The sequence below is a fragment of the Cetorhinus maximus genome, chromosome 8 (assembly GCF_964194155.1).
Source record: "Cetorhinus maximus chromosome 8, sCetMax3.hap1.1, whole genome shotgun sequence".
Classification (NCBI taxonomy): domain Eukaryota; kingdom Metazoa; phylum Chordata; class Chondrichthyes; order Lamniformes; family Cetorhinidae; genus Cetorhinus; species Cetorhinus maximus.
The window spans coordinates 29,691,065-29,700,031 of NC_135886.1; positions in this window are offsets into that span (position 1 = coordinate 29,691,065).

Sequence of the window (8,967 nt, forward strand, 5' to 3'; positions counted from 1 at the left end):
ACAATCGAGGTGTAACCCAGCAGAATAAAACAGCACAGTTTCAATACTGCCGCAGAAACAACAAGCAAGGCAAAATCTCTGCAATCTAAAGATCTGCAATTTAAAATTCTTTCTCCTAATTTCAAGCCAGACTAGGAGAAGCCAAGCATCTAAAGCAGTGGTGGGCAACCTACAGCCCATCAGGGTTCTGAGTGCAAGACATTTTGTTGACTTTTACCCATGCACAGAGTTGCCAGTTTCCACTGGTTTCCATCCATGTAGGTTTTTCCTACCGGTATTACTAAAGTGATACGTGCGTAAAGCAAGGGCACATGAGGTGAAGTGCATGCTAATTGCACACAACATTGAGAGCCGTGCATTCCCTCTGCGGCCAGTCAAAGCACTGCACGCAAGCAGACTTTTCCTGCTATGGGACGCATCAAATGCAAGAAGTGCAACAGGCTAACAGATGGAAACCTCAGTGCTGCATTGCAAAGCGTCTGCACATCCCTAAGTCCAAATCTAAGAAAGCTTGTGGAGGACAGATTTCGCACTGAGTATGATGTAAATAAGGTAAGCATAAATATTACTTTTGTTTTTACCATTTGAAGTTGATGACAGTTCTATTCATATATGAATGATTAAGCATTTTCTATAACTTGTTATGAAATATTTGGCATGTATTTAATCTTATAAATGTATTTAATCTTATTCATGGGGGTCATGGTTAGTGCACATGCATCCGATTTCAATCTTGCGGCCCGCTGAAATGAAGGATACTTATGCGGCCCACTCACTAGCCTAGGTTGCCCATCATTGACCTGGCAAGCAGGAGATCTTCTTGCAGAATTTCAACTTTAGACAGAAAATGTGCTTACACTTTGTAGACCAGCAGGTGCAGGAGCAAGAGAAAAAGACTGCCTAATGATTAATTGCTCTTGGCAATAGGGGGGCCGATACATGCAAAACTCATCAGGTCTACCCAATGAAGACCAAAAAGACCCTGATAAAATCTTCAAGCTCATCAAAAATCAACTAAAGGCCCGAATTAGCTTTAGAATTCACAGGCTAGAGTTTATGACACACCGACAACAGCTAAGTGAAAGCCTCAATCAAGTTATAAACAGGTGCCGATGCAAAGGAGCCAAATGCGACTTCAATGCCGATGATCTTGAGGAGAGATTGATGGAGTTTGTCATCGTTTCAATGCCCATCAAGCCTTTCAGGAAAGCACTACTAAACAAAGCCAAATGTTACTCAATAGATGCACTACTGGATGAAAGTCGAAAATTTGAGGCATTAATGGTTGGCGAGCAGCACCTTCAAGCCCTCGATGCAAATTTACCATTGCCACAGTAACCAAAATGTCAAAGACACACAAAACCTGTTTGCAATGTGGTGTTACACACTTACCCAGGCAATGTCCAGCTTTTCTCGACATGTGCAAAATATGCTTCACCAGAGACCGTTGGGTGAAAATGTATCGTAAACACAACAAACCTGACATGCTCAAAGCACAAAGCTCAAAACAAAGAACTCCACAGAAATCTGACACCAATGACAGTTGCAGAACTTGTCCAGCAACACATAAATATGTCAATGAAGTGAAAGACACCCTCCATACACCACAGTGTACAGATCCAGGCTGAACTGTACATATTATCAATCTCACTCACCATGTGGATGGAGTCAGACAATCTGAAGCATTTGCCACTGTAAATGTTAAATACCCACAACATTATAGACAGTATACCATACATGTGAAAATCAATACCGGTGCAAGTGCCAACATCTTACCATCGCACGTTCTTAACACCACATACGTGGACAATGGCACGGCGTAGTCCAGTCAATATCTGACAGGCTTACCGCCTACAACGGGTCTGACATCCCATGCATTGGCACCATCACATTACAATGCCAATACGGAAGATCCAGGTGGACACCAGAGATTTTTTGCGTTGTAGAAACCAGTGGCCCAGCAATCTTTGGTCTGCCAGTGTGAAGTGACAGGCACATGGTTACTATCCATGATGTCACAGAGGCCACTACCACCGCACAGGAAAACATTGAAGGAAGCGTTGACTCTATAAGTGACACACAGTTAACCTCTGACACCCTGAGTCAGTTACCCAACCCAGCCAACAACAAATATGTGCTTCTAGACCTCCACGTGGACAATATCAAATAAGAGGTGGAAGACAATCTCAACATCAACTTGGTCCATTTCAGGCAAGGGTCAAGCTGAAATGATACAACAAGCTACCCAAGAAGACCCACAGCTTCAACAGCTGAAGCAAGTTATTATCGCAGGTTGGCCCGGTCACGTCAAGGATGTTCACGAATGTATCCAATCATTTTGGCATCTCCAAAAGCATCATATTCAAAGACAAGTGAGTCCTCAAATCTCAGGCAATGTGTCGAACCATATTAAGTCACCTTCACATCAGACACATGGGTGCAGAACGACCATAATGCCCTGCCAGAGAATCGGTTTATTGGCTAGGTATTAACATAGACATTGACAAATTGCCACAGATATGCCATTTGTCCCAGATGCATCAACGCAGCAGGCCAGAGAACCATTTTCATCACGAGGTCCCCTTGCCCAAGGTCGAAAATAACAACTGATTTATTCCATCTAGACGGCAAAGATTACCTCTTGGTAACAGACTATTTTACCAAATTCCCTTTCGGTCACCAGATCAAGGACACGACCAGCTTTACAGTTGTTGACATGCTAACCGCGAGTTTCAGTGTGCTTTGTGTGCCTGAAACCATTGTCTCAGACAGCGGTCCCCACCGCCTTCTCAAGGGCAACTAGGGATGGGCAATAAATGCTGGCCCAGTGAATGAATAAAAAATATATATACAGGACAGCCCTTCCAGGACATGTGCACAAAGTGGTGTGTGAAACACATCACATCTTCTCCACACTACCCCCAGTCCAACTGGTGAGCAGAACAAACAATCAAGATGGTCAAGGCAACATTTCTAAAGTGTAAGGCAACCAAGCAAAACTTCTGAATCGCCATGCTCAAACTTCATGCCACACCAAAGGGAGACAGTCTTTCCTCACCCGCCAATTTAATGTTTGGGAGCCAAGTCTATACAACTCTCCCATCCCATCTACTCCCAATCCAACCATGATAGTCTATTACAACGGAGAGAGAGGATGTCCCAGCAGCACAACCAAAGAGAAAAACTGTGAAGACAGTTGAATGTAGGTCAAAGTGTGCACATGCCTGATCACCACACAAAGACATGGGTACAAGGAGAGGTTTTGTGCAATTGCACACAGCCAAGGTCATACGAAGTTGAGATGCCAAACGGGCAGATCCTCAGAAGGAACTCTCAGCACATTTGCATTGTGCACACTGAACCACAGATGGATCAGACTGACAATGACTCAGATACAGTGCTTTAGTCAAAGAGGACCACACAAGCACCAACACTATGAGACAAGATGATCCAACGATAAACTTCCAAGAAATACAAGCTGTGAATGCACAACCACAGGATAGAACACGCCACCCTGAAAACCACATGAGAACAAGATATGGTTGCATCATACGCCAACCAAAACGTTATCTTCATGCATGAAGACTCTATACCATGACCCAATCTTGTTATGCCTGATATTCACCATTATGTATGTTCTTACAAAGTTTTTCCTTTTTGTCAAACTGAAAAAGGATGTTGTGATATTCTATGCATGCCAATGCAGACAATGACATGTACCTTTAAGAAGCTGCAGAGTGGCATCACTATGACATCACCATGTATAAGGCTGGAGGATAAAAAGTACAGTCTCCATGTTAGATGTTCACTATTGCCTGTGACCTCTACTGCAGATGGTAAATGCTAAGCCTTTCAAATCCCAGAGGGAAAATTGAAACAATTACCACAACTGTTTTGCAATTTTTATTTTGATTTTGAGATGTGTTCCTTGAATTCAGTAATAAATAAGTCCACCAAGACTTAGAGGTTTTAATAAAACTAAATCAAACATTTACTAATGAAAGAAATAATTTTAAGCACATACATACATACATCTACCAATTACTACTATGATAACTACTAGCTCCCATAATTAATCTAATTTTCAGTTACACCTCCATTAAGGCAACAGCAAAAACAAAATAGATTTGAACAGACCCAGGCAAAGCACACGATACCCTGGACAGGAATGTTCATAGTGAATTCTCTTAACTTTGGTTCCTACAGGCCGCAGCTTGGTACATAGAGGCTGGAGGCTTTTCACACTTGTTAGATCTTAGAAAAGAATGCCTTCTTTTCTTACGCATAACCCCATCTCCTTTATACATGTTTCTCCCTTGTTAATGTAAATCCCATTGTTCCAATATGTCTTTCTAATAATAAAAATCTTTCATAGTACCAATTTTAGCAGTAAGCTTTGGGAAAAATAAACACACTGTTTGGCTTCTTCTGGATAAGTGTAACATTTCACCTCTTTGAAATTCACGACTACTCTGATTTATCTCAAAATGCAAATTTTCCTGTTATACCTCACATTCTAAAACTTAAGCCATGTTTACTTATTCAGCATTTCAAACCTAGCTTCTCTTCTGATACATCAAAGCCTTCAGACCAGCTGTCTTTAATTCAATTAAGTCCCACACACACTATGCCTACTTTACAATAAATCCCAATAACCTCCTAAAAATTATTATATTTTCATGACAATCAGGAAGACTTTATGTACACCTTATGAGTCAGAGTCAGGCATATAGTTAAGTAATCAACCTATATAACTGTTAGGACCCAGGCTAGATCAAGGCCTGTGCAGAGCTGTATATAGTTGTTACCAGTAATAAACTTCACCTAAGTGTGTTCAACCAGAACCTTCGTCAATCCCATGGCATGGATAACATAGAGACAGATCCCTTGAGGTCTACATCGAGACCCTCAACATATATGTTGGCAGCAGACTGTAGGAGACTATGACACTATCCACCTTGACACAGCAGCAGCAATGCTTGGCCTCTGACAACCACAGCATCTTCAGTTATGTCACATATGATTCCATACATTGAAGAGTTATACCTTTGACCCACATTGTCCAGTTTGCTAGAACTCCTTGGTGACAAATTCAGTTGATGGTTGCCTTGATGTTGAGGGCAGCTACACCAAAATTGCCTCTGATATTTCATTCTTGGGTCCTTGATCAAGGCATCACAAGGTCCATAGTTGAGTGATTTGAACAGAACTCAAACTGAGCAATGGCTTAGCAGGCTATTGATGACTTTGCATTTATGTATTTCTCTAGCCTGTGGCATTGTGTGCGTACCATTAATGCTCCTATACAGTAGGACTGGCTAATCTTATACCACAACAATTCTGGTCCACAATTATAGATTATCTTTCATTTCATCTGATCCCTTTCACTTTCAAAAAGAAAATTTTTCTTTCTTCTTATTTCTTCACGGGATGGGGGTGTTGCAGGCTAGGTCAGCACTTATTATACATACCTATTTGCCCTGTGAGATGTGGTAGTGAGCCGCCTTCTTGAACTGCTGCAGTCCATGTGGTGTTGGTACACCTACAGCGCTGTTAAAAAGGGAGTCCCAGGATTTTGATCCAGCGAAAGTGAAGGAACGGCAATATAGTTCCAAGTCTGGATGGTGTGTGGCTTGGAGGGGAACTTGCAGGTGGTGGTGTTCCCATGCATCTGCTGTCCTTGTCCGAGGTGCTAGAGGTTGCAGGTTTGGACGATGCTGTCGAAGGAGCCTTGCTGAGTTGCTGCAGTGCATCTCAGAGATGGCACACACTGCTGCTACTGTGCATCGGCGGTAGAGGGAGTGAATGTTTAAGGTAGTGGATGGGTTGCCAATAAAGTTGGCTGCCTTGTCCTGGATGGGGTCCAAACAAGTGGGATAATATTCCACCACACTCCTGACTTCTTTCCTGGGATATGCAAACAGAATGGATGTCAGCAGTGGCTCAAGTGTAGCACTCTTACCTTCAAGTCAAAAGATTGTGGGTTCAGGTCTCAATCCTGAAATTTAAGTACATAAACTAGGCTCACACAGAATCACACAGTGCAGAAGAGGCCCTTCAGCCCATCAAGTCTGCACTGACATGTGAGAAACACCTGACCTACCTACCTAATCCCATTTACCAGCACTTGACCCATAGCCTTGAATGTTATGACATGCCAAGTGCTCATCCAGGTACTTTTTAAAGGATGTGAGGCAACCCGCCTCCACCGCCCTCCCAGGCAGCACATTCCAGACTGTCACCACCCTCTGGGTAAAAAGGTTTTTCCTCAAATCCCCCCTAAACCTCCTGCCCCTCACCTTGAACTTATGTCCCCTCATGACTGACCCTTCAACTAAGGGGAACAGCTGCTCCCTTATCCACCCTGTCCATGCCGCTCATAATCTTGTACACCTTGATCAGGTCGCCCCTCAGTCTTCTCTGCTCCAGTGAAAACAACCCAAGTCCATAAGACCATAAGACATAGGAGCAGAAATTAGGCCATTTGGCCCATCGAGTCTGCTCCGCCATTCAATCATGGCTGATAAGTTTCTCAACCCCATTCTCCCGCCTTCTCCCCGTAACCTTTGATCCCCTTACCAATCAAGAACCTATCTATCTTGGTCTTAAATACACTCAATGACCTGGCCTCCACAGCCCTCTGTGGCAATGAATTCCATAGATTCACCACTCTCTGGCTAAAGAAGTTTCTCCTCATCTCTGTTCTAAAAGGTCTTCCCTTTACTCTGAGACTGTGCCCTTGTGTCCTAGTCTCTCCTACTGATGGAAACATCTTCCCCACGTCCACTCTATTCAGGCCTTTCTGTATTCTGTAAGTTTCAATCAGATCCCCCCTCATCCTTCTAAACTCCATCGAGTATAGACCCAGAGTCCTCAAACGTTCCTCATATGTTAAGCCTTTCATTCCTGGGATCATTCTCGTGAACCTCCTCTGGACCCTCTCCAGGGCCAGTACATCCTTCCTGAGATACGGGGCCCAAAATTGCTCACAATATTCTAAATGTGGTCTGACCAGAGCCTTATAAAGCCTCAGCAGCACATCCCTGCTTTTATATTCTAGTCCTCTCGAAATAAATGCCAACATTGCATTTGCCTTCCTAACTATCGCGTCAACCTGCAAGTTAACCTTAAAAGAATCCTGGACTAGGACTCCCAAGTCCCTTTGCACTCCAGATTTCTGAATTCTCTCCCCATTTAGAAAATAGTCTATGCCTCTATTCTTCCTACCAAAGTGCATGACCTCACACTTCCCCACCTTATATTCCATCTGCCACTTCTTTGCCCATTCTCCTAACCTGTCCAAATCCTTCTGCAGCCTCCCCGCCTCCTCAATACTACCTGTCCCTCTACCTAGCTTTGTATCATCTGCAAACTTAGCCAGGATGCCCTCAGTTCCTTCATCTAGATCATTGATGTATAAAGTGAAAAGTTGTGGTCCCAACACTGACCCCTGCGGAACTCCCCTAGTCACTGGCCGCCATCCTGAGAAGGACCCCCTTATCCCCACTCTCTGCCTCCTGCCAGCCAATCTTCTATCCATGCTAGTACCTTGCCTCTAACACCATGGGCTCTTATCTTACTGAGCAGCCTCCTGTGCGGCACCTTACCAAAGGCCTTCTGGAAGTCCAAGTAGATAACATCCATTGGCTCTCCTTTGTCTAACCTACTCGTTACCTCCTCAAAGAATTCTAACAGATTTGTCAGGCATGACCTCCCCTTGATGAAACCATGCTGACTTTGCCCGATTTTACCATGCACTTCCATGTATTCTGAAATCTCATCCTTAATAGTGGACTCTAATATCTTACCAATGACTGACGTCAGGCTAATCGGCCTGTAATTTCCCGTCTTTTGCCTCACTCCCTTCTTAAACAGGAGGGTTACATTAGTGATTTTCCAGTCCTCTGGGACCTCCCTGACTCCAGTGATTCCTGAAAGATCACCACTAACGCCTCCACTATCTCTTCAGCAATCTCCTTCAGAACTCTGGGGTGTAATCCATCTGGTCCAGGTGATTTATCCACCTTCAGACCTTTCAGTTTTCCTAGCACCTTCTCCTTGGTAATGGCCACCATACTCACCTCTGCCCCCCGACTCTCTTGAACTTTGGGGACGTCACTCGTGTCTTCCACTGTGAAGACTGACGCAAAGTACCTATTCAGTTCCTCCGCCATTTCTTTGTTCCCCACTACTACTTCTCCAGCATCATTTTCCTGCAGCCCAATGTCCACTTTTGCCTCTCTCTTACCCTTTATATATCTAAAAAAAACTCTTGCAATCTTCTTTTATATTACTGGCTAGTTTACCCTCATATTTAATCTTCTCCCTCCTTATTTCTTTTTTAGTTGTCCTCTGTTGGTCTTTGTAGGCTTCCCAATCCCCTGGTTTCCCACTGCTCTTCGCCGCATTGTATGCTTTCTCTTTAGCTTTTATGCTGTCCCTGACTTCCCTTGTCAGCCATGGTTGCCTCGTCCTCCCTTTAGTATGCTTCTTCTTCCTAGGGATGAATTTTTGCTGTGTCTCCCAAATTACTCCCAGAAACTCCTGCCATTGCTGTTTCACTGTCTTTCCTGCTAGGCTCATCTCCCAGTCAATTCTGGCCAGCTCCTCCCTCATGCCTCTGTAGTTGCCTTTATTCAACTGTAATACCGTTACATCTGATTCCAGCTTTTTCCTCTCAAATTGCAGGGTAAATTCTATCATATTATGGTCACTTTCTCCTAAGGGTTCCTTCACCTTAAGCTTCCTTATCAAATCTGCCGCATTACACATCACTAAATCTAGAACTGCCTGTTCCCTAGTGGGCTCCACCACGAACTGCTCCAAAAAGCCATCTCGTAGACATTCCACAAATTCCTTTTCTTGGGATCCACTACCAACTTGATTTTCCCAGTCTACCTGCATATTGAAATCCCCATGATCACTGTAACCTACCAAGTCTATCCAACCTCTCTTCATAACTTAAAT